Source organism: Schistocerca gregaria, chromosome 4 (assembly GCF_023897955.1).
Source record: "Schistocerca gregaria isolate iqSchGreg1 chromosome 4, iqSchGreg1.2, whole genome shotgun sequence".
Lineage (NCBI taxonomy): Eukaryota > Metazoa > Arthropoda > Insecta > Orthoptera > Acrididae > Schistocerca > Schistocerca gregaria.
In genome coordinates this window covers 301,674,155-301,700,919 of record NC_064923.1, presented here as the reverse complement: position 1 = coordinate 301,700,919, position 26,765 = coordinate 301,674,155, and the positions used below count along the sequence as shown (strand labels likewise).

Here is a 26,765-nt window from a genome sequence, read left to right as displayed (position 1 = left end):
AGACAGTGTTGAAGGTTGAGCAAAGCTTGTGTGAAGATCAGCGGATCACCCTGGATGAAATCTGCACATTGTTTCCTGAGGTTTCCCCAAGTATCGCTCACAGAATTTTAACGGAAACATTGAACTACCGGAAAGTGTGCGCAAGGTGGGTGCCACGCATGCTGACGAGGACCACATGCGGCAACGAGTTGATGCTTCTCGCGCATTTCTTCACCGCCTTGCAGCCAAACAGGACAACTTTCTGGACTCCATTGTCACGGGTGACGAAACATTTGGCCGGAAAAGTGCCACAGCGTCTACAAAAATGCATCGACAGAAATGGTGATTATGTCGAAAAATAGGTAATGTTCGAGCTGTAAATTGGTGAAACCATTGTAGAAATAAACAGGTGTATATACTTATAAAAAATAGGAGACCTTACTTTTGGGATTAGCCTCGTATACAGGAAAACCGAAAACAGTTACGTGACCACAGTGAAAATTGATCTCTGAACTTTATAGACTAGCTTCCATTCTAGGAGAAAATTTTTAGAACCATAATAAGTGGAATATAGATCAAAGGCTCGAGAAGCTCAAATACACAGACTGCGCTCCTATATTACCTGGTAATGGGGCTACCATAGATATGTTGCGCAATATACACTGATGCGCCAAAACATGGTCACCACTGCTCACCACGAGACTGAATGCCAACTAGTGGTTTTGCAAGTACTTGACGTGGAAAGGAAAGTACATAACAGGAGCAGACGAACTGGGGATCATTCTAGCGACGGCATGGGCTGAAAATGAGGAAACCCCTGAAAAGGGGCCGATTATTATGCCCCGGCTTCTAGGAGCGAGCATCTTGGAAATGGCGGAGCTCGTCTGCTGTTCGCGTGCCACTGTGATGAGCATCTGTGGTTGAAAGACGGTGAGACCACGAGTGCGGCTGAGGTTTCTGGACGTCGACGTCTCTTCACAGAACGGGATATTTGGAGGCTTGACCGCTCTCTATAGCAGCCTCTGACCGATCTGACGACAGCGTACAGTTCTAGTGCATTTACAAGTGTTTCGGAGCACATCGTTAGCGCACATGTCTGAACATGATACTACGCAGCAGATAACCCCAATATGCTCCTATCTTGACCCAGCTACGCCGTTAATCACGATTGTAGCGGGCACGGGATCGTCAAGACTGGACCGTGGATCAATGCCGACGTCTCACCTGATTGGATGAATCACGTTTCTCATTAGACCAGGTCGACGGTCGTGTCCAGATACACTGTCATCCAGGCTAATTGCTGCTCGAAACATGTACCGTAGCGTGCCGGCCGCGGTGGTCTAGCGGTTCTAGGTGCTCAGTCCGGAACCGCGCGACTGCTACGGTCGCAGGTTCGAATCCTGCCTCGGGCATGGATGTGTGTGATGTCCTTAGGTTAGTTAGGTTTAATTAGTTCAAAGTTCTAGGGGACTGATAGCCTCAGAATTTAAGTCCCATAGAGCTCAGAGCCATTTGAACCATGCACCGCGTCATGGAGGCTGGTCGAGGAACGTGTACAGCACCAAGGACACAGGGTACTGGGGCAATATTATCGTATGGTGGACGTTCACATGGGTTTCCATTAGACCTGTGGCACTAACTGAATGCACTACGACGCCCGTGGACTACGTGAACGTTTTTGGAGACCACTTGCATTTCTTCGTTCTTGATATCTCCCCCGACAGCGATGATCCCTTCCATTAAAGTAACTGTCGGTGTCACAACAAAGTCGTGCTACAGTGATTTTGGGGGCGAGGTAGTGAAATAATTTTTATGTCTTTGGACCAAATTAACTTGTCTGAACCAGCTGGAACACACCTGGAACGCTATCGGCACTTCTCCACCACCTCAAACTACTACGTGACCTGTGAATAGATTTCTGGAGCCACATACCTCCGCAAGCGGAATCGCCGTTGTCTTGCGTTCCAAAAGTGGACCAACCTCCTTTTTAATCAGGCAGTCATATTGTTATGGCTCATCAGTTTATGGCATCCGTGTCATCCAGTGGAAGCAAAGATGGTGTCAACAGTGTCTACTGGTGATTGGGATGCGTTACCACTAACAGCAGAAAGAGCGCTGAAAGTATACGCCGTTGTGGGCATCGTAATGTGTCGCCTGAAGTGAAAAAACTTAATTCACATGTTACGAGCCCAAGAAGCAGACTGAGCTCCCAAAACAGGTGGCAGCCTTTAGCTAAGGTACCACAGTCACGCAACAAGACAACAGCGTGGGCTGGGCCAGCTACCACGACCTGCATCTGCGCCGTGGGTTAAAAGCACACGCTACTGCATCGTGTCAGCCACATAGAACGAGAGCATTTGAAACGACGGCAGCCTGCGTGCGGTGGTAGTAGTTCCGGAGAAATCCGCCATCGTGGCCCGTGTCCCACGACCTGTCTCTGTCCATCTTTACCCCCCCCCCCCCCCTCTCTCTCTCTCTCCCTCTACATGTCCTCCTCCTTCCACCGCTCTCTGCCCAACTGCTCCTTCCCGTTCTCTATGTCCATTTTCACCCACCGCTCTATTCATACCATCTCCCCCTCCCCTTTTCTGTGACCTTGTGCCTTGTTTAAAATTATTGCTAATACAGGTTCTGTAGTAGTATTCTAATCACAAGCCGATAACTCATAAATACAACTTCCTATTTTCTGCGAAAATATTCTGCGGGGAAGAAAACAAAACAGCACATTGTTGCATATACAATTAATGTTTACAAAATTTGTATCGTGAGAGAGAAGATACTTTTTTTATTTTTAAAAACAATTCTTTATTAAGAAAACCATTATAATTATACAAAGTTAACCCACTTCCATACTTCATTAGTGGGTCATAATACTTATACATTTTATACTTAGTTTGCAGCTAGTTACAGTTTTAGAGTGAGCTACAGTTAATTTTAACATACAATGGGCATCTAATTTCTAATGTTGTTGTTGTTGTTGTGGTCTTCAGTCCCGAGACTGGTTTGATGCAGCTCTCCATGCTACTCTATCCTGTGCAAGCTTCTTCATCTCCAAGTACCTACTGCAGCCTACATCCTTCTGAATCTGCTTAGTGTATTCATCTCTTGGTCTCCCTCTACGATTTTTACCCTCCACGCTGCCCTCCAATACTAAATTGGTGATCCCTTGATGCCTCAGAACATGTTCTACCAACCGATCCCTTATTCTGGTCAAGTTGTGCCACAAACGTCTCTTCTCCCCAATCCTATTCAATACTTCCTCATTAGTTATGTGATCTACCCATCTAATCTTCAGCATTCTTCTGTAGCACCACATTAATCTTCCTGACACTTAAATCTACACTCGAAGTTAACAATACAGAAACGCTTTCCTTGCCATTGCCAGTCTACGTTTTATATCCTCTCCACTTCGACCATCATCAGTTGTTTTGCTCCCCAAATAGCAAAACTCCCTTACTACTTTAAGTGTCTCATTTCCTAATCTAATTCCCTCAGCATCACCCGACTTAATTCGACTACATTCCATTTTGCTTTCGTTGATGTTCATCTTATATACTCCTCTCAAGACACTGTCCATTCCATTCAATTGCTCTTCCAAGTCCCTTGCTGTCTCTGACAGAATTACAATGTCATCGGCGAACCTCAAAGTTTTTATTTTTTCTCCATGGATTTTAATACCTACTCCGAATTATTCTTTTGTTTCCTTTACTGCTTGCTCAATATACAGATTGAATAACATAGGGGAGAGGCTACAACCCTGTCTCACTCCCTTCCCAACCACTGCTTCCCTTTCATGCCCCTCGACTCTTTATAACTGCCATTTGGTTTCTGTACAAATTGTAAATAGCCTTTCCCTCACTGTATTTTACCCCTGCCACCTTTAGAATTTGAAAGAGAGTATTCCAGTCAACATTGTCAAAAGCTTTCTCTAAGTCTACAAATGCTAGAAACGTAGGTTTGCCTTTCCTTAATCTTTCTTCTAAGATAAGTCGTAAGGTCAGTATTGCCTCACGTGTTCCAGTATTTCTACGGAATCCAAACTGATCTTCCCCGAGGTCGGCTGCTACTAGTTTTTTCATTCGTCTGTAGAGAATTCGTGTTAGTATTTTGCAGCTATGGTTTATTAAACTGATAGTTCGGTAATTTCACATCTGTCAACACCTGCTTTCTTTGGGATTGGAATTATTATATTCTTCTTGAAGTCTGAGGGTATTTTGCCTGTCTCATACATCTTGCTCAGCAGATGGTAGAGTTTTGTCAGGACTGGCTCCCCCAAGGCCGTCAGTAGTTCCAATGGAATGTTGTCTACACCGGGGGCCTTGTTTCGACTCAGGTCTTTCAGTGCTCTGTCAAACTCTTCACGCAGTATCGTATCTCCCATTTCATCTTCATCTACATCCTCTTCCATTTCCATAATATTGTCCTCAAGTACATCGCCCTTGTATAGACCCTCTATATACTCCTTCCACCTTTCTGCTTTCCCTTCTTTGCTTAGAACTGGGTTTCCATCTGAGCTCTTGATGTTCATACAAGTGGTTCTCTTATCTCTAAAGGTCTCTTTAATTTTCCTGTAGGCAGTATCTATCTTACCCCTAGTGAGATGTGCCTCTACATCCATACATTTGTCCTCTAGCCATCCCTGCTTAGCCATTTTGCACTTCCTGATGATCTCATTTTTTAGTATTCCTTTTTGCCTGCTTCTTTTATTGCATTTTTATATTTTCTCCTTTCATCAATTAAATTCAATATTTCTTCTGTTACCCAAGGATTTCTACTAGTCCTCGTCTTTTTACCTACTTGATCCTCTGCTGCCTTCACTTTTTCATCCCTCAAAGCTACCCATTCTTCTTCTACTGTATTTCTTTCCCCCATTCCTGACAATTTTCGATTATGATCTCCCTGAAACTCTGTACAACCTCTGGTTGTTTCAGTTTATTCAGGTCCCATCTACTTAAATTCCCACCTTTTTGCAGTTTCTTCAGTTTTAATCTACAGGTCATAACCAATAGATTGTGGTCAGAGTCCACATCTGCCCCTGGAAATGTCTTAGAATTTAAAACCTGGTTCCTAAATCTCTGTCTTACCGTTATATAATCTATGTGATACCTTTTAGTATCTCCAGGGTTCTTCCATGTGTACAACCTTCTTTCATGATTCTTAAACCAAGTGTTAGCTATGATTAAGTTGTGCTCTGTGCAAAATTCATTTCTTAGCCCCAAACCATATTCACCTACTACGTTTCCTTCTCTCGCTTTTCCTACACTCGAATTCCAGTCACTCATGACTATTAAATTTTCATCTCCCTTCACCATCTGAATAATTTCTTTTATTTCATCGTACATTTCTTCAATTTCTTCGTCATCTGCAGAGCTAGTTGGCATATAAACTTGTACTACTGTAGTAGGTGTGGGTTTCGTATCTATCTTGGCCACAATAATGCGTTCACTATGCTGTTTGTAGTAGCTTACCCACATTCCTATTTTCCTATTCATTATTAAACCTACTCCTGCATTTCTCCTATTTGATTTTGTGTTTATAACCCTTTAGTCACCTGACCAGAAGTCTTGTTCCTCCTGCCACCGAACTTCACTAATTCCCACTATATTTAACTTTAACCTATCCATTTCCCTTTTTAAATTTTCTAACCTACCTGCCCGATTAAGGGATCTGACATTCCACGCTCCGATCCGTAGAATGCCAGTTTTCTTTCTCCTGATAACGACATCCTTTTGAGTAGTCCCCGCCCGGAGATCCGAATGGGGGACTATTTTGCCTCCAGAATATTTTACCCAAGAGGACGCCATCATCATTTAATCATACAGTAGAGCTGCATGCCCTCGGGAAAAATTACGGTCGTAGTTTCCCCTTTCTTTCAGCCGTTCGCAGTACCAGAACAGAAATGCCGTTTTGGTTATTATTACAAGGCCAGATCAGTCAATCATCCAGACTGTTGCCCTTGCAACTGCTGAAGAGGCTGCTGCCCCTCTTCAGGAACCACACGTTTGTCTGGCCTCTCAACAGATACCCCTCCGTTGTGGTTGCACCTACCGTACGGCTATCTGTATCGCTGAGGCAAGCAAGCCTCCCCACCAACGGCAAGGTCCATGGTTCATGGGGGGGGGGGGGGGGGGAATTTCTAATATCTACAGTTTATATCTAATTCCTATAACTAATTCCTAACGTCTGCGGCGTCACATGTGTGTCAGTGAAAGATATAAACCTACTTTTAAATTGCCTACTTTTCGTGCTAATCCCGAAGAGCGTGTCCCTGGCACTGGGCAGGCCTCGATGTTAATTCGCTGCAGTTCTGTAGCATAGTTTCCTAAAAACTAAGACCTACAAACTAACTTATCCTACGTCATTTCAGGTGCGGGTCATTATCGGTGGTCTTGACCCCCTACCCCCCCTAATCGTGCGCGGGGCGGATTCCAATTAAGATGAAAAGTCGGCCAGTCCACGCCCAGGCGGCATGGGAATAGGGCTCTGGATGCAACCAGTGGTTATTGTCTTGGTTATTTAGTTTATCTCTCTCAAGTATTCAGAACATACTCGGGAGAAACCATTTGAGTAATTGTTTAAATGCTCCGCTAACGTATATACAGGGTGTTTCAAAAATGACCGGTATATTTGAAACGGCAATAGAAACTAAACGTGCAGCGATAGAAATACACCGTTTGTTGCAATATGTTTGGGACAACAGTACATTTTCAGGCGGACAAACTTTCGAAATTGCAGTAGTTACAATTTTCAACTGCAGATGGCGCTGCAAGTGATGTGAAATATATAGAAGACAACGTAGTCTGTGGGTGCCCCATTCTGTACATCGTCTTTCTGCTGTAAGCGTGTGCTGTTCACAACGTGCAAGTGTGCTGTGAACAACGTGGTTTATTCCTTAGAACAGAGGATTTTTCTGGTGTTGGAATTCCACCACCTAGAACACAGTGTTGTTGCAACAAGACGAAGTTTTCAACGGAGGTTTAATGTAACCAAAGGACCGAAAAGCGATACAATAAAGGGTCTGTTTGAAAAATTTCAACGGACTGGGAACGTGACGGATGAACGTGGTGGAAAGGTAGGGCGACCGCGTACGGCAACCACAGAGGGCAAAGCGCAGCTAGTGCAGCAGGTGATCCAACAGCGGCCTCGGGTTTCCGTTCGCCGTGTTGCAGCTGCGGTCCAAATGACGCCAACGTCCACATATCGTCTCATGCGCCAGAGTTTACACCTCTATCCATACAAAATTCAAACGCGGCAACCATTGCTGCACGAGAGACATTCGCTAACGATATAGTGCACAGGATGACGGCGATATGCATGGGGGTAGCATTTGGTTTACTGATGAAGCTTATTTTTACCTGGACGACTTCGTCAATAAACAGAACTGGCGCATATGGGGAACCGAAAAGCCCCATGTTGCAGTCCCATCGTCCCTGCATCCTCAAAAAGTACTGGTCTGGGCCACCATTTCTTCCAAAGGAATCATTTTCCCATTTTTCAGATCCGAAACGATTACTGCATCACGCTATCTGGACATTCTTGGTGAATTTGTGGCGGTACAAACTGCCTTAGATGACACTGCGAACACCTCGTGGTTTATGCAAGATGGTGCCCGGCCACATCGCACGGCCGACGTCTTTAATTTCCTGAATGAATATTTCGATGATCGTGTGATTGCTTTGGGCTATCCGAAACATACAGGAGGCGGCGTGGCTTGTCCTCCCTATTCGCCAGACATGAACCCCTGTGAAGCAGTACATCTCATCTGTATGTGAAGCCATTCCGCCAGACACGTTGTCAAAGGTTTCGGGTAATTTCATTCAGAGACTACGCCATATTATTGCTACGCATGGTGGATATGTGGAAAATATCGTACTATAGAGTTTCCCAGACCGCAGCGCCATCTGTTGTTGACAATTGTAACTACTGTAATTTCGAAAGTTTGTCTGTCTGAAAATGTACTGTTGTCCCAAGCATATTGCAACAAACGGTGTATTTCTATCGCTGCTCGTTTAGTTTGTATTGCCGTTTCAAATTTACCGGTCATTTTTGAAACACCCTGTACATACAGGGTGAAGAAAAATCGGGCACTCGGACTTCGCGGCGCGGTTCCTCTCACATGCCAGTAATACAAAAAAGTGTCACAAAATTTAGTCGTGTCCATGTTTCCGGCAGTAAATAGACGCTAAAGATTGGCAATCTGGCAACACTGTAATCACATGTACGTTAATTACTTTCGTCAAGATACAGTGCTATCTAGTTGGTGCAGTGGACAGCCTTTAATGTTAGCATGCAGGAGATCGAGGGTTCGATTCTTGATCGAGATGTATTTGTTTGTGTTTGCCAACTTCATTCTGTCAAATAATGCTGCAGTATATAGCGTTTCTTAAGCCATATGTATCCGACATTTACATGGTTCATGTTTGGAAATTGCACATTGCTAGCCCTACCTTCGACGTAAGGTCATAACGAAACGTAATGGATGGGACCATTGGGGGAGAGTACACAGAAAACAGGCATGAAATCTAGTAGATGGAGTGGTGAACAATTCGCGTCCACGACGTGCAGAAGGCTTCTTTAAAAGCTGACCAGTGACAACGATTGTATTTCCACTTCTGTGTTCGTGGTATGTTGAAAGGTGGCTACACTGAGTCACAGCGCCAGAGGTTGCACCAAAGAGTATTATTCAGCCGCCTCCACTGGCAGTTGCAGCTGAGAAGTTGCTGTGGGCAATGGTAGTTCTGAGTTCCTTTCTTTCTTTGTTGTTATTCTATGCAGTCAGATTGCGTACTAATATTATTCAGGGCCAAACGGTTACGAGACTGCGTAACCGGACAAACAGCGACTAAAACTAAAAAAATATTTGCATTCTATTTAATTAAGCCCCATGCAATGTAAGTGCAAATGTTTTATAGAAGGCGCTCTGAAATAGGCTTAAGACGATTAAGACACCAGATGCCGTACCGTACAAATAAAAAGAAATATTCCTCGACCCAGAATCGAACCCTGGACCTCCTTTGTGTTCACCTAGAATGCTATCCAATACACAGCACTGCTGCTAGATGCTGCCAGAGGTAGTTAGATTACATATAATTACAGTGTTGCGAGACTGCGGATCTTTAACCTCCGTTTACTGCCGGAAAATATGCGCAGGACGAAATTTTGTGAGAGACGTTTTTGTATTGCTAGTACTTCAGAAATTGCGCGACAATGTCAGAGTGCTCGAATTTTTCTACTTCAAAGTTTTACGTATTTTCTAGTAAATGTTTGGTCAAGCATAAGCTACAAACACACATTCACACACGCACACACACACACACACACACACACACACACACACACACACACACACACACATACATGTGTGTGTGTGTGTGTGTGTGTGTGTGTGTGTGTGTGTGTGTATGTAGCTTATGTTTGTCCAAACATTTACTAGAATAATACGTAAAATATTTGAAGTAAATCGGTCGAGTATTTTTGAGATTTTTGGTAACAATGTTATCTCTTTATGTATTTATATATTACATATATATTCACATGTTAAAAGATATATAGCCTATTGTCCGTCTGAATGATCATAACAGTACCATGTAAAATTTTAAGTAAATCTGTCAAGAACTTCTCGAAATTTTTGGTAACAACGTTTTCCCTTTATACATTAATATTTATTTATGTATTACTAATATTTAAAAACAGGTAGATAAAAAAACGTGCATGTTCGAAAGCAAAATTGTGTTAAAATTTCACGTCAATCGAGTGGCTACTTTACGAATTTTCCGAGCACAAATATACGCACGCTGATATTTTATATATAAAGATCTTGTTGTACCCATCACTACCAACTTTTTATTGTATGTTTTATTATTACAGCATGTAATGTAATCGGAAACACTTTAAACTAAAAGTCTATACTTATGTATATTCAGGATGACATTTAAGCATAGACTGTTTAAGCTGGTGCATAAGATCCCACACCAGAAGACGAGTTTGCAACATAAAATTTTAAAATAAAAAAAAGTGAAGCACACACAACAGGAGGAGAAAACGAAATGAAATTTGCCTCGTCAAAAACGTATGCGATGTTATTTCAGTGATTACAGTATCGAGCCAAGGCAGTTAGTAGATACACGTGCAGTATGCGGACTTGTCCTGTTGAAAAATGGCAACGATACTGTTACATGAAAGGTAACAAATGAGGACGTAATGTTGTGCTGTCAAGAGTTCCCTCGAGTACTACCAGCCGTTACCCGAAGTAGTACACGATGGCTTCACACACCACGACGGCAGGACTAACACCATTGTGCCTCTCCAGAACATTAGGAGCATGGGTCCAATTCCCCAGGTCGCCGCCCTTCTCGCCAACAATGGTCCTCCGCGGCAGCGCAGCACCACGGTTCGTCGCTGAACAGAACGCGAACGTCTTTCAGTCAACAGTCCATGCATTCCGGTCGTGGCACCATTCCAACTGCAGCCGCTTGTGTTGTGTTATAATGGCAGCCTACTCATAGGACGGTAATTCCCTAGTCCAGCTCCTGCTGGTATCTGAGTGAGTCGGCCGGAGTGTCTGAGCGGTTCTAGGCGCTACAGTCTGGTCGCGCAGGTTCGAATCCTGCCTCGGGCATGGATGTGTGTGATGTCCTTAGGTTAGTTAGGTTTAAGTAGTTCCACGTTCTAGGGGACTGATGACCTCAGAAGTTAAGTCCCATAGTGTTCAGAGCCATTTCAATCTTTCTTTTTTTTTTTCTTTTTGTCTGTGTAACATTGCGGGGTGGCTAAGAATATTGCAGTACAACGGCAGACACGGATGTGAAGGGGTTACAATGTGTGGCGATCCTTCCCTGTGGAGTCAGACGTTGTCAACCTGAACTCGACTACGCTCACGTTCCCATGCATTCCAACGTAGGGCTAATGTCACGTCCGTACGCCTCACAGATCTGGATATTTCACGATTTGACCAGCCAGACAATTGGAGACGCACAATGGGGCCCCCTTCATATTTTGTTGGGTGCTGATAACGCTGCCTCACTTTGGTACGCAGCACTCCGTGTCCTTCACAGAGGTCATTCGTCTCACGTTATTAACGCCCCTTACATGCCCTGCCAGGCCAGGTAACAACATTAAACACGAACAACACTAGAGCCCTCTGGAGGCTGTTGTCCCTGAGAACTGCAACTCAAATCATGTACATGCCCCTCTGACGTACGAAGTAACATTGAATCCAACCATATTTTCTGGGTGCTTCATTTGCTATTTTTTCGGCTACTACTGTTATTCTTATTTATCGGGCGGCGTATTATAGGACCCATCATCGTGACGCGACTGTTCCACATATCCTTATCTGTGATGAATATGAAACTTTTGCTGTCTTATTGGGAAGTCTGTGTTGTGTGTAACTGTCGCCTCAGGCTCCGGGGCGCTCCAGCTTGGCGCAGCTGAGAGAGTTTACTTAAAAAGAGGAGTAATGGAGAATAGCTTGATTCAAAACTGATACTAATCACGCTTTATTAAATGTTGTTGGACCGACAAACCGACTGGAAGGTAAACGACGTAGGTTCTAATAATGGTGATTCATCAGTTAACTATGGTGAGAAAGGTGAAGGTCAAAAATTAAGTGTATCTGTAAAAAGGGAAGTGAAGTGTAAAGACTATTAAATAATATCCTCACGTCATAAGTTTAGCGTCACAATACACACGTTGCAAAATCACATCAGCAAAAGCAACGAAAAGAAGATCAGAAAAGAATGTGGTCCTAAACACTTTTGTAAAATTCTACGTTTGCATGTGGCGCAACAATGCTACGTTTTAAATCCTTTAGGGGCACCGGACGTCTGTGCATAGACTTCATTTTTGAGCTTACCCTAAACGAAAAATACAGTGGCCTCAAATCAGGCGAACGTGCAAGCCAGAGAGTCAACACCTTCATGTCTCAGCCAGTGACCAAGAAAGAGCTGTGTTATCGCTTTTCTAGTCACAGAGGAGTAGTGAGCCGGGCACCCAACGTGTTGGTATCTCATACACCTACATATTTCAAGTGGCACATCCTTTGGGAGAGACGGTAACGCTTTGGTACGACCAACATAATACCGCAGCAAACGTTCATTGCTTCTGATGTTCAAACGGTCTCAACCAATGTGGAGAGTCAGCTGCACAATAACACGACTTATTTTTCACATTCAGCTTTCCATAAACTGAAAAGGTATGATGCCGAAGGAAGCTGTTAGCCCACAAAATGCGAACATCGCTGGGCTGTCTTATTCCCGATTTATCCGCAATTTCTCTGGAGCTAATGTGTGGACTATGAGCAACAGCTGCAAGTACATTTATTCCGTTCGTTCCGAAACTTGAAGGCTTACTTCTTCAGTTCTGCAAAGTGTTCCAGTGCCCTTCCATTAACAATTTTTTGCAATCTCTTCCGGCAATAACTTTTTGCATATTCGTTAAAATGTCATTCTCTGTTGGACACTGTCTGTGTGGTGGTGGATAGTGTTTAACGTCCCGTCGACAACGAGGTCTTTAGAGACGGAGCGCAAGCTCGGGTTAGGGAAGGATTGGGAAGGAAATCGGCCGTGCCCTTTCAAAGGAACCATCCCGGCATTTGCCTGAAACGATTTAGGGAAATCACGGAAAACCTAAATCAGGATGGCTGGAGACGGGATTGAACCGTCGTCCTCCTGACTGCGAGTCCAGTGTGCTAACCACTGCGCCACCTCGCTCGGTCACTGTCTGTGTCTGGATACCTACTTGCGTGGTATCTTCCCGGTCCCTCTGCATTCTCCGTAAAGAAATATCGTATACAGTATCTCTCGGTTTGTGAGAGATATTTATTTTTTCAAACCAACCAGTACTTGACACATGTGAAAGACGCTGTCAGAATGAAAGCTACATTTCTTCTGTGCCCCTTTTAAACACTGTATGGCGGCGGTGCAAACTCTGCCCGAACAGGACTCGGAAGGCCCAATGGTACCAACCAACGACCTGTTATCATCAGCCGATAGGCGTCACTCTATGCGGATATGGAGGGGCATACGATCAACACACTGCTCTGCCGGCCGTTGTCAGTTTTCGTGACCGGAAGCGCTACTTCTCAGTCAAATAGCTCCTGAACTGGTCTCACAAGGAGTGATTCCAACCCGCTTGCCAACAGCGCTCCACCCAAGTGCTAGTCAAGCCCGACAGCTCGTAACTTCAGTGATCTGACGAGAACCAGAGTTACCCGGTGCAACGCACTGTTTCCTCCTTATCCGACCTGATGAATTTCATTATTTAGGTATGTAATACAAACTTCTGCATGAAACAGAAATCGGTTTCATATTCAAAACAGATATATCATAAGATACTAATACTGCACTTCCTCCCCGGCCCGTGTGGTCGAGCGGTTCTAGGCGCTTCAGTCTGGAACCGCGCGACCCCTATGTTCGCAGGTTGGAATCCTGCCTCGGGCATGGATGTATGTGATGTCCTTAGGTTAGTTAGGTTTAAGTAGTTCTAAGTTCTAGGGGACTGATGACCTCAGATGTTAAGTCGCATAGTGCTCAGAGCCATTTGCACTTACTCCGAAACGCTGTTGAATTCCTTTCTTTTAGAGCTACCATACTAGCACCGCAAATTACCGTAGTTCCAAAGCGAAGATGATAATCATAGCTCTGTGATTAAAATACGAGGGCTTTTCAATAAAGAATGATCATAATTTTTATGGTCATAATTTCTAGCACTAAAATTTAATCTTATGATATTCTGTTAGCTTAATGTGCAACAAACACGCCGTAGTAATTTCATTGTTGGGAATCCTGGTTGCCGCCCGTGAGAGTCAGGCAAGGTCAGACATGTTTAGTATAGCCTACCGCTGTCAGTGGAGGTAACAAACAAGCAAGGAACAGTATGCGGCTTTGAAGAGGCATATGCAATGTTACAGGAGGCCTATGGTGGGTCTGTTCTTCCCTACAGCACAGCTCGAAGGTGGTTTAAAATGTTTAAAGAGGGGAGACAATCAATTTCAAAGGAAGGTGCTCCAGTTACTGTTCTTACAGAAGAAAACATCAATATTGCTGCTGTCATTGTGAGAGAGGATCGACGAATTATCTTAAGATCACTTTCTGAAATACTGAGCATTTCATTGGCTGCCAACCACACGTTGGTGGCAGAAAAATTACACTTGATACGTGTTTGTACGCGATGGGTTCCAAGACTGTTGATTCCCGAACAAAAGGACATTCGCTTGCAGTTCTACATGCAGTTAAAGTTGATGTTAGAGGAAGATCCAGAGTTTCTTTCAAATGTAATCAGTGCTGATGAAACTTGGCTACATCATTTTGATCCTGAGAGCAAACAGCAAAGGTCAGTGTGCACATCTCCTTCATCAGCAACCCCCCCAAAAAACTGTAGTGGTTGCTTCTGCTGGGAAATTATTGCTCATCTCATTCTTTGATATTCGTGGAATGAAACTTCCTGCCAGATTAAAACTGTGTGCCGAATCGATACTCGAACTCGGGACCTTTGCATTTCGCGGGCTAGTGCTCTACCAACTGAGCTATCCAAGCACAACTCACGACACGCCTTCACAGCTTCATTTCTGCTAGTACCTCGTCTCCTACCTTCCAAACTTCACAGAAGCTCTTCTGCGAACCTCGAGAACTAGCACTCCTGGAAGAAAGGATATTGCGGGGACATGTCTTAGCCATAGCCTGGGAGATGTTTCCAGAATGAGATTTTCACTCTAAAACGGAGTGTGCGCTGATATGAAACTTCATGGCAGATTAAAACTGTGCGCCGGAACGAGACTCGTAATCGGGACCTTTGCTTTCTTGTCCACGAGTTCGAGTCTCGGTCCGGCACACAGTTTTAATTTGCCAGGAAGTTTCAAATCAGCGCACACTCTGCTGCAGAGTGAAAATCTCATTCTGGGTTCATGGAACGGTTTATCAGCATGTCGTAGCTGCACAGACCTCAGTAACTGGACAACACTACAGGGATGTCCTGAAAACATTGCAGGTCCATATCAGGCGTCAAAGAGCACATTTCCTTGAAGCAGGCTGGATGCTGCACCATGATAATCCGCGGCCACATATTGCCAATGTTGTTGCTGAATATCTTGCAAAAATCATCGTGAAGCACATCCCTCACCCTTCCTATAATCCGGGTTTAGCCCCATTTGTGACTTTGTTCTATTCCGTAACATGAAGAAACGCCTTCGTGGGAGGCATTATCAATCATCATAAGCAGTGGCGAAGGGTGCGGAGTCGATTTTGAAGGAACTCTCAAAAAATCGTTTCCAGCATGTATTTGGCAGAAACTCTGGGACAAGTGCATCGCATTCATGGGAGACTGCTTTGAGAAGGACCAGCAAAATTATGAGGATTAGAAAAGGCATATTGCCAAAAAAAATAAGATATTTATTCATTGAACAGCCCTCGTAGCTTTGAAAATGCCATGTAGTCATTTAGCGAGGGCATTCTCATAATTCATCTGGGTGGAACAGAATTCCGACGTCTTATGTGGTTCTGGGGATGCACTCCGCGTTACAAGTAGAATGACCACTAGAGTACATTAGTGTTGTTCAAGTTAAGGGTTGTTAACAGGCCTGGAGAACAGCGACAGACGATGAGTGATCACTGTGAAGAACACGGAGATACTACTCACTGGTGTGAGGGAGCGTTTTCAACAACTGACGGAGTTTGAAAGGGATCTCATTGTTATCTTTGTATGGCCAGATGGTAGAACGTGCTAGTTCTAGGTTTGTGGAGCCGTCTGATGTGACAGTGACCAGATGCTTGACTGCATCGGAACGTGAGGACAGGGAAATTCATCGTAGAGGTTCTGCTCGATGAAGTCTGACCAGCACGATGGAGGATCATCGTACTCTGTACCAAGCTCACAGTAACGCTTTTGTATATGCACCTGACTATCGAGGGTACGTAATGGACTCCACGCAACATTCTGTATCATCCCACACCATTGGTCTGAGGCTAGTAGCAGCCAGACCAAGGAATTACCGTCTCATGTGTATGCCGCCATTAACGCCCCAACACAAACGGCTGCATTCGGAGTGGTGGTGTGACCAGGAAGTATGGACTACCGACGAATGGCGTCTCATTTTCAACGATGAATCTATGGTCCTGCACTACCGCGGATGACCATCGTCGACGAGTATGGCGGCAACCTGAGGAGAGGTCCCCCTCTGTATTTTGAAGAGACACAGCAGAATTACTCCTGACGTCATGGTGTGGGGAGTCTTCGGATATGACTTCGGGTCACGATTGGTGGTGATTGAGGAACTCTGACTGCCCACCGGTACATCACGGACATACTGCGTCCTCATATGTTACCTCTCATTCAACTGTATCACAGCGTAATTTTTCATCCGGACAATGCTCGTCCACGGTACTTCTCTGGCCACCAAGCTCTCCGGATCTGTCCTAACTTTGGCGTCAGCTCAGTCCCATTGCCAGTATCCAGCAGTTCGAGGACCAGTTACAACAGTTGTTGGACAGCTTGCCTCGAAAGAGGATACAACAACGGCTTTATGACACCCTTTCCAAACGAATTAGTGCATTTATTCAGGCCAGACGACATCACAAGCTGCCTGTTGGAGGTAAGTAGTTTTTCAGTGAGTTTCGGCCGTTACTCGCAAACTGGAGCAAGCAACAGGTCGTGGTCTGGCAGCTCCAGTTGACGCTGTCTGTATTCGTTTCTGAATAAGAGCGTGGTGGCAACGCTGTTGGTGGCCATATTGATGTGCAGCAGAATATTTCCAGAGAAGCAGTGGATACGAGAAATTACTGAATCGGGCCTCGATCTGTATGCCTAAAACTAGACATGGGTAGCTCTCTGCAGTTACAGATCGATTAAAGCCGTAGCTAACAGCAGAATTTCATCTATCTGCCATTGCCTCGCACTTAGATTTTCTCACACAGGGGCTCATAGCAACAATGTGTTTAGTCAAAGGTGCGTTCGTGTTGCCTGGCTCAGAGAGGTATTGCAAATAGTTTCTACCTAAATACCAGACTTGCAAGCGTCAAGTCACAAAGCGCCGAGGTTCCTTTATACCACCCAGCCAGCATTTCGCAAATGTGCGCATGCACGTAGTGGGCACGTTACCACTATCGGAAGCCTTCATTTTGTAACATTAACAGGCCACTGTTAATCCCGATCGGAAGTTTTACCCTAGAACTTTCATAGAAGGATGCGTCGTATCCCAGATCGCACGGACGTTTCCGAGATACGCTCACACAAAATAGCTGACTAAAAAAAACTGTTTGTTCAAGACTTTAATAGTGCTATTGGTAACGAAACCCATTCGTACGAATGTGTATCATCCAGCCATTAATCGCACTGTAAGCACGTTCTAAAAACAGCGCTCTGCTGCCGCGCCACGAAAGACTGGGTCGAGCAGCTGCTATTAAACTTTCTGGTATCGCATTCATCTTTTAAAAGAGACTTAGACAATTTGGCAGGTGAGGTGCTATAAGGTCAAACACTAACGCTATGAAGTGAGTGTTTAAGGAATATGTAACGTGGCATCATCAAATTGTCAAAGTTTAGAGGGCAGCTGCGCGTTCAAGTACGACAATGACGACAAATCACGATCGCTTACAGCGCACAAAAAAGCACCAGAGATACGATGCTTTACATAGGAAGGGTATAATTTTTTTTAATTATTTGCTCGGAAAAAATCAAGCTACATCTGTGAAATTTGCTGGTGGTGTTACCCTTCTCTGTATAATCGCCCTACACGGGAGGAAATTAGTTCCGAACGTGGATGACTTGGCGTAGACCTTGTTTTTAGAGTGCATATACGCTGTTCTAGAAACGTTACACCTCGAAATTCACCTCATCGTCATTCTGAAAATGCCTGCCGTCATTGATTTCTTCATCCAAGGCAAGAAAAAGATGGCACTGTGTGTCATGTCAGGAAAATAGAAAGAGTGAGAAAAAGTTTGATAGCTCAAAGAAGCAGCATGTGTGATTGTGTCCTGTGCAGAATGAGCTGGGGCGATATCATAGAGCGATAAAAACCCCTCGGATACATTCCCGCGGCACTTTGTCTTGACTGCCTGCTGTAATATCGTCGGAAGGTTTCTGGGGTATGTTCCTGTTACGGTTTGCCTCTTCCGACTGCAATCTGTTTGCAATACACCATGTCAGTCTCACCATGTCCGATGACAGTTGGGTCCTGTCTTTCTTCGACAGTAGTGAATGGATGCCCCGCTGCTTAGTTTGTTCCTTTCTCTCCAGGACACAGTGACACAAATACACTTAAAGACAATAAACGACGCACCTCGCAGCAGTTACGCAAACTGGTCTCTAATGATATTCGTACAGATAACAAAGGAAAACGCAAAACTGTAAACTTTGGCCGCCGATGGATGCATGTGTGATGCCGCAACGCAATTTCACCGCGCAGCTGGCAATGATGGTAAACAGGAGACATGTTGATACTAGGCCATAAAGTCTTTGCAAATTTCATTTTGTGTTCTCACCTGGACGGTAACTATGCCTCACAAACAGTCGTGTGAACAATATCCGCAGATATCAGCATTTTGGAGAGGACGTGTTGTTGGGCTCAAAGAAGCCTGTTGGAGTAACCTGCTAATCGCTCGACTTCTGAATAGGAGCAATGCCAATATTTGACAATGTTCAGGATTGGGTGAACCATGGCCGAACAAAGCGTCAAGAAGGAAGCAGTCGAGATAGAACTGCTGCAGAACGTGAGAACCGAGCAATCAGAGAGGCACTCAGTGTCCCAGATTCATCATTATCATCATCCGACGTGCAACTGGTGCTTCAGTGACAATAAGGACCATTAGTAGGAGGCTCAAAGAAAGGTGGCTGAACTAACGGCGCCTCTAGTGCCTGCTACCATTGACCTCTGCACACCAACAAGCCCGTTGGCCGTGGTGTCGAGCACATTCGGCCTGGAATCTCATTCACTGGAGTAAAGTTGTCTTCAGCGATGTGTTCCGCTTCGATGACAAGCGAAGATGTGTCTGGAGACGCCCTGGACAGTGGTGGGATACCGACCTGACTGTCGGCCACCGTGTAGACCAACAACCAGGAATAATGGTCTGGGCTGCTAATTCTTTTCATGTAGAGACCTTTAGTTGACATCCTCGGCACCCTTCCAGCACAGTCCCCGTCGACGATATTCTACGGCCATTTGTGTTGCCCTTCACGGCAAGCCATCCTGGGCTTACATTTCAGTAAGATAATGTCGGCCCGCACTCGCCGAAAGTGTCTACCGCTTGTCTTCGTGCTTGCCAAACCCTACCTTGGTCATCAAGGTCGCCGGATCTCTCACCAACTGAGACTGTTTTGGGCTCTAGTGCGCCAGTTGGACAAAATTTGACACTATATACCTCAGGAGGATATGAAATAATTATGTCAACCAATGCCAAGCCACAAACAGTTTGCATAAGGGCCAGAGATGGATCAATGCCTCATTGACTTGCTCAATATCTGAAGCCCTGTCTCTTGAATAAATCATTCATTTTTAATGAAAATGTAATAATTTTTTTACAATATATTTATCACATAAACCAATTGCCATCTCATTGGGATAATACCTTCGTGGTGCGTCCTTTTATTTGTCTTAAAGTGTAGTACCCGTCCATGGAGATTCGACAGACACAGCTGCTGCTTCGGTTCAGTGGACTTTTTGGATAGCTGTGAACAGTCGCAGAATCCAGAGGGGCATGGGACCTATGTCCTGTTGAAAATGTCGTGCAAGATGTTCAAAACTGATCCATCATTGATTCTCACTTTTTCCACTATCGTCTTGATTGTGTTGCACCCGTCATCGAGCACCAGGACTTCTCTTGAGATTCCAGAGGGATGCTGTGTTACTTCGTATTTTGCCATTCCGGCCTACCCGCTAGCTCTGGAAACGTCTGCGCCACCTAACTGTGTATGGTTGCCGTACAATTCCACCATCTCAGCATGAATTGTTGCAGCGTTGCATCCTTCAAAAATGGTTCAGATGGCTCTGAGCAGTATGGAACTTAACATCTGAGATCATCAGTCCCCTAGAGTTTAGAACTACTTAAACCTAACTAACCTAAGGACATCACACACACCCATGCACGAGGCAGGATTCGAACCTGCGACCATAGCAGTCACACGGTTCCGGACTGAAGCGCCTAGAACCGCTCGGCCACAGCTGCTGGCCGTTGTTATCCTTTAAATCTGGAAAACGAGCTGCCGCACGAGACTCCCCTTCATCAATGGGAGGCACCATTTTGTTTTCGCTGTTCTAGCGCTGCAATCTTTTGGATCGTCAGTCTTTTGACTGGTTTGCTGCGGCCCGCCACGAATTTCTCTCCTGTGCTGATCTCTTTATCTCAGTTACTTACAATCTCTGTCTTCTCCTACAGTTTTTAGCGTCAACAGCTCCCTTTCGTACAATGGCGGTATTCCCTGATGTCTTTACACACGTCCTTATAATCCCGTCCCTTCTTCTTGATAGTGTTTTCAAATGCTCCTTTCTTCGCTGATTCTGCAAAGAACCTCCTCATGCCTTATCTTATTAGACCGCCTAATTTTCAGCGTTCTTCTGCAGCGCCATGTGTCAAGCGATTCGATTTTCTTCTGTTCCAGTTTTTCAACTGTTCATGTTTCACTGCCATACAGTGCTATGCTCCAAACGAACATTCTCAGAAATTTCTTCCTCGAAGTAAAGTCTACATTTGATACCGATAGACTTCTCTTGGCGAGGAATTTTCTCTTTGCTTTCGCTAGTAAGCTTTTTATGTCGTCCTTGCTTCGTCCGTCATGGTTAATTTCGCTCTCATGGTAGTTCTACCCCTGAACTTCGTTTGTATCGTGATAGCCAATTTTGAAGTTAAGTTCCTCGCTATTCTCATTTCTGCTACTTCTCATTCCTTTTTTCTTTCTCCGGTTTAATCTCATTCCGTATTCTGTATTCATTGGAATGTTCATTCCATTCGACATATCCTGTAATTATTCTTCACTTTCACTGAGAACTGCAATGTCAGCAGCGAATCTTATCATTGAAATCCTTTCACCCTGAGTTTTAATCCCTCTCTTGAACCTTTCTTTATTTCCGTTCTTAGATGTATAGACTGAACAGTACGGGCGAAAGAGTGTATCCCTCTATTATACCTTTTTTATCCGGAGTCCTTCGTTCTTGGTATTCAATTCTTATTTTTTTCTCTTGTTTCTTTCACATACTGTATATTATTCGTCTTTCTCTATGGCTTGCTCTTATTTTCCTCAGAATTTCGAACATGTTGCACCATTTTAGACTCTAGAACCCTTTTTCGAGGTATGAAATCCCTATGAACGTGTCTTGATTTTTCTTTAGTCTTGCTTCCAAGTGCAACGTCAGAATTGGCTCTCGGCTGCATTCCTTTCCTAAAGCAAAACTGATCGTCTAACAGATCCTCAATTTTGTTTTTCATTTTTCTGGATATTATCCTTGTCAGCAGGTGGGATGCACGAGCTCTTAAACTGATTGCGCGACGGTTCTCATGCTTACCTGCCCTTGCTATATTCGGAATTGTGTGTATGACATTTCCCCGAAAGTCTGATGGTACGTCGCCATTCTCATAGATTCTACACACTAACCTAAGTTGCGGTTTGGTTGTAACTTCTCCCAATGATTTTAGAAATTCTGGTGGATTGTTATCTATCCCTTCTGCCTTATTTGATCTGAACTCTTCTATGGGTCTCTTAAATTCTGACTCTAATACTAGACCTACATCTTCCGTATCGACTCCAGTTTCTTCTTCCATCACGTCATCAGGCATGTCAATCCCCTCATAAAGGCCTTCTTTGAACTTTTTCGATGTGTCTGCTCTCTCTGCATTTAACGATGGAATTCCTATTGTAATTTTACTGTTTCCACTCTCACTTTTAATTTCACCGAAGGTTGTTCTATCTTTTATACAGAGGAATTGATAAGAATTTAAGCACTCTTTGATAGATAATATTAACGGGACAAAATGAGGGTTAATTTGTGTGTTCAAGTGATCCCCATTAGCAGCCATACAACGTCGATACCTCTGAACTATGACTATTAGTGTTGCCGGTGTGGTAACCACACACGACGCATCGATGGTTTCTGTAGTTCAGTCAGTATAGCTGGCTTCTCTTGATAAACTTCGTTTTTCAAGGTCTCCCGTAGGAAGAAGTCAAGAGGTGTAAGGTGGTGGATACTTAGCAGCTCCTCTTCGACCTATCAGTCGTCCAGGTAGATTTAATCCAAGTAGGTTCTAACATCTCTGTGGTAGTGAGGCGAAGAGTCATCTTGATGTAAGTAAAATCTGCCATTTCCAAACGCCTCTTGGATGGCATATGAAGATACATCTCACCTGCTACGGTACCTTCAAAGCAGAATGAGCCGATCACACCGCACGATGACAGACAACACCACACATTAACACCGAGTAGATTAACACCTTTGCTCACGTGAACGTGAGTATTTTCAGGACCCCTTGCATGCAGTTGTGGCGGTTTACAATACCGTTCAGTTTTAATTGCGCCTCGTCAGACCAGATAACCATCAGTGAAATCCGTTCATCCTCGCGAAGCATGCCTTCAAACCACTTACAGTACTCCATCCTTCAAACCATATCGCCCTCGTTCATAGCGTACAGCGATTTTGTAATGTACATTTTCCACTTCGCAGCCTTCAGGATTCGTCGTACGCTTGATTGGCTTACCCCGTTTCCTGCTTCACAGATTTTAGAGGTGACCTAGTAAAATGTTGCAACTCCGCAACACTGGAAGCTGGACTTTTTCATGTTTTTGGTCAGCCATACCTTTCCATATGCACATTCTGAGCGGTGCTGTCGGCTTCAAATTTATCCTAAATACGATAAATTGTTGTACATGTTGGTGGCTGAGTTCCGCATCCATTATGCCACTGCCATTGTACCTCTATCATGTTTTCGTATTTACAGTACCACGACCAACACGGCCTTGAGTTGTTAAACGACAATATTACTTCATTCATTGTTGCACTGTCATCTGCTAGAGAATGCGCACCAAAATCTGTTGAGAAAACAATGGACTATGCTGCTGCGCAAAATTGAAATAATATATCTTTTTGTTCTAAAGATATTAACTATGAAAGTGTCTACATTTTTCTGGACCCCTCTGAGTCAATCCTCCCGCAGATAATTTCTTTTTCGGTTTCTTCACATCTTACCAGCAGGCATGTCCGCCTCCGTGGGGGGCCCGGGTTCGATTTCTGGCAGCGGACTGGGTGTTATGTGTATTTCATCATCATTGACTCGCAAGTCACCGACGTGGCGTCACCTCAAAAGGACGTGCAATATGGCGGCCGAACTCCCCCAATGGGGTCTCCCGGCCAACAATACCATACGGTCATTTCATTTTTTTTTTCCTGAAGGCATTTCGCCTTGACTGCCTGGCACTTCCTATTTATTTCGTCCCTGAGGGATTTACATTGCTATATTCCAATCTTTCCCTGAACATTTTTTTTAAATTTCCTTCTTTCGTCTTTGAACTGAACTATTTCTCCTGTTAGCCTAGGTTTCTTCACAGTTACCTTCCTTATACATATGTTTGTATTGTTTGTATGTCGCACATCTGTGACTGCTGTTTTTAGAGATATCCACTCCTCTTCAACTGAACTGCTTACTTTGGTATTCCTTACCGCAATATCCTCATCCTTAGCGAACTTAATTTTTTTCGAGGAGGAGGAGGAATTTAGTGTTTAACGTCCCGACGTCATCGAGGACATTAGAGACAAGGCGCTTGCCCGGGTCAAGAAAGGATGGAGAAAGAAAGCGGCGTGCTCTTTCAAAAGAACCGCCCCGGCATTTGCCTTAAGTGACTTAGGGAAATCAAGGAAAACATAAACTAGGACGGCCGGACGCGGGTCTGAACAGTCGTCTTCCCGAATGCGAGTCCAGTGTTCTAACCACTGCACCAACTCGCTCGGTAATTTTCTTTTTTTGGGATGGCAGTTAAAAGTTCATGACCACCTCTCGTAAACCGTTACAGCTAGAGCCGCAGAGGCATCATATGACGTCGCGGATGCAGAATAAGTGCGGAGGGACAAGACGTATGATACTTACATGGATGGACCAACAGTCACAGTATCACTCAGGAAAGTGAAACAGATTATCCCCTGGGAGGCCACGACTGAGGTGTGACGATAATGATTGCCCACTCCGCCCCCCCCCCCCCCACCACCACCCCCTCCCCTCACCAAGCTGCTATCGCCACAACCAGCCCATACAAACGACAAAATAGTAGCCACACGCACTGGTCGGTTCAGTGAAGGGCGCCGTTGATGCGTTCGTGACTAACTTCTGTTTTACCATAATTTTGACAATATTCACTAATTCTGAAGAAGAGACATTTGTTAACATCTAGTATTGATTTAAGTGTCAGGAAGTCGTTTCTGAAAGTATTTGTATGGAGTGAAGCCATGTATGGAAGTGAAACATAGACGATAAACAGTTTAGAGAAGAAGAGAATAGAAGCTTTCGAAATGTGGTGCTACAGAAGAATGCTGAAGATTAGAGGGGTAGATCATATAACTAATGAGGAGGTGTTGAATAGAATTGGGGAGAAGAGGAGTTCGTGGCACAACTTGACTAGAAGAAGGGATCGGTTGGTAGGACATGTTCTGAGGCACCAAGGGATCGCCAATTTTGTACTGGAGGACAGCATGGAGGGTACAAATCGTAGAGGGAGACCAAGAGATGAATACACTAAGCAGATTCAGAAGGATGTAGGCTGCAGTAGGTACTGGGAGATGAAGAAGCTTGCACAGGATAGAGTAGCATGGAGAGCTGCATCAAACCAGTCTCAGTACTGACGACCACAACAACAACAACAACATTCACTAATTTTTTACGCTTACTGCTTCCTCTTTGCTCCTTTTTGTTTTCTCTTTGATTTCAGTAAATATTTTTGATGTGTTACAAGTAAAAAACTGATTACGTGTGTACTCATTTTTGAAATTAATAATCGTGCTGAGTGAACCTGAATGCCACAACATCTGCCACTACTGGAGCTGAAAACCGCATCGAAGAGGGAATGGAACAACCTACCTACAGAGCTTCTTAACAGCTTTTTGTAGAGTGTATTAAACACGTCATGTACTGTCGTTCACACTGTGCATATGTGCATACGGCTTGCCGATTCTTGGCATGACTGTTCGTGACTTTACAGGACACCTTACCGCATACTTCTGCTCTTGTTGGCTTATGTCCATTTACAGTAAATAATTCCTTCCATACCTTATCAAGAAAGTCGCTATATGGGCTGTTTCTGGAAAACGGACTGAGGTCTGAGGACCTGGGAGGCCAAGCATGACGAAAGGGGCGGCTGAGCACACGATCATCACCAAACGATGTGCATCTGTCGGACATTTTGTGAACTTTGTTTTTTTTGGTTCTAATAAAACCCCATGTTATTCCAAGCATGTGTGTCTCTATCTACATTATTCCGTGATTCATTAAGTTTTCAAATTTATACTGTCTTTTTGATCACCCAGTAGATTGGAATCTTGTCGTTGGTTAACTGCATATGGCCGAGTAATACCGTTAATACTCTTTACTGACGGGTTAACTTTCACTAATGAAGGTATCAACTCGTAACTAACATCGATGGTACGACGAAAACCAATACGCCTTTCTGGAACCCAAAAACAATTTTGCAATGCCCTTATGGATTGAATTGTTTGTGGTTTTTGATCGAAACATCGTTCTCGATGATCTTCTGGCGTAGGAAAATGGCTAATGGAGATAAAACTAAATCTTCATCCTCAGTTCAGTTCGATAGAGCGCATAATTTATTCAATCGTAAGTGGGGCTATGGAGTTTGTATGCACTGTTCACCCTGTCAATCTGTGTTCTGAAAGGGTCATTTCTAGCTCAAGCTGAGAGAATCGTCACTTCACGGAGAGAAGGACTTTCAGCAAGGAAAGTTGCCCTCTGACGTAGCGTACACAACAGCATCTACATACACACCCACACTCTGCAAACCAGAGTTTACTTGCCATTGCACTAATTATTAGGGCTTCTTCCCGTTCCATTCACGTAAGCAGCACACGACGAATGACTATTTAAATGCCTCTGTGAGATTTTTAAATGCCTCTGTGCGTGCTGTGATTCATGTAACCTCATCATCAAGATACCTGCGGGAGCGATATGTAAGGGGTTGTAATATACTCCTCATTTGAAGCCAGTTCTCGGAACTTTGTAAGCAGGATTTCTCGGGATGGACAGACTCTGTCTCAAAGTTTCTGACAGTTCAGTTTCCTCAGTATGTCTGTGACACTCTCCCACAGTTAAAACAAACGGTGAGCATTCGTTCTGCTCTCCTCCGTGTATGTTCAATATGCTCCCACACATTGAGCAATACCCTAGGATGGGTGGGGAGGAGTGTTTTGTATGCAGGCTCCTCTCTAGACTGATTGCATTTCCCTAGTATTGAACTAATGAACCGCAGTCTGCCCCCTCTTTCACTTACGACTGCTCTTTGTGATCGTTTCATACCCTGTCAGCCCAACTTTAGAGACTAGATTTAAAAAAATGCTTCAGGTATCATACATAGTTCTCCACACTGGAATACAACGCACAGAGAGTTCATACATCCACGTAAAACTCTCAGAAAAGTCCTTCTTTGCGATGTTGTTCAACATGCGTGTCACGTTGTTTTCAGTGTCAGTTATGTCGTAATAGCGGCCATGCGGTTCTAGGCGCTTGTCTGGAACTGCGCGGCCGCTACGATCGCAGTTTCGAATCCTGCCTTGGGCATGGATGTGCGTGATGTCCTTAGGTTAGTTAGGTTTA

General features: G+C 44.3%; 1 protein-coding gene across 4 annotated transcripts in view; it reads left to right on the top strand.

Annotated features, from left to right (window-relative positions):
- The window catches only part of LOC126365875 (voltage-dependent calcium channel subunit alpha-2/delta-3), an 859,858-nt gene that overhangs the window by 494,536 nt on the left and 338,557 nt on the right, over positions 1–26,765 (top strand). The gene's annotated exons all lie outside the window — the stretch shown is intronic.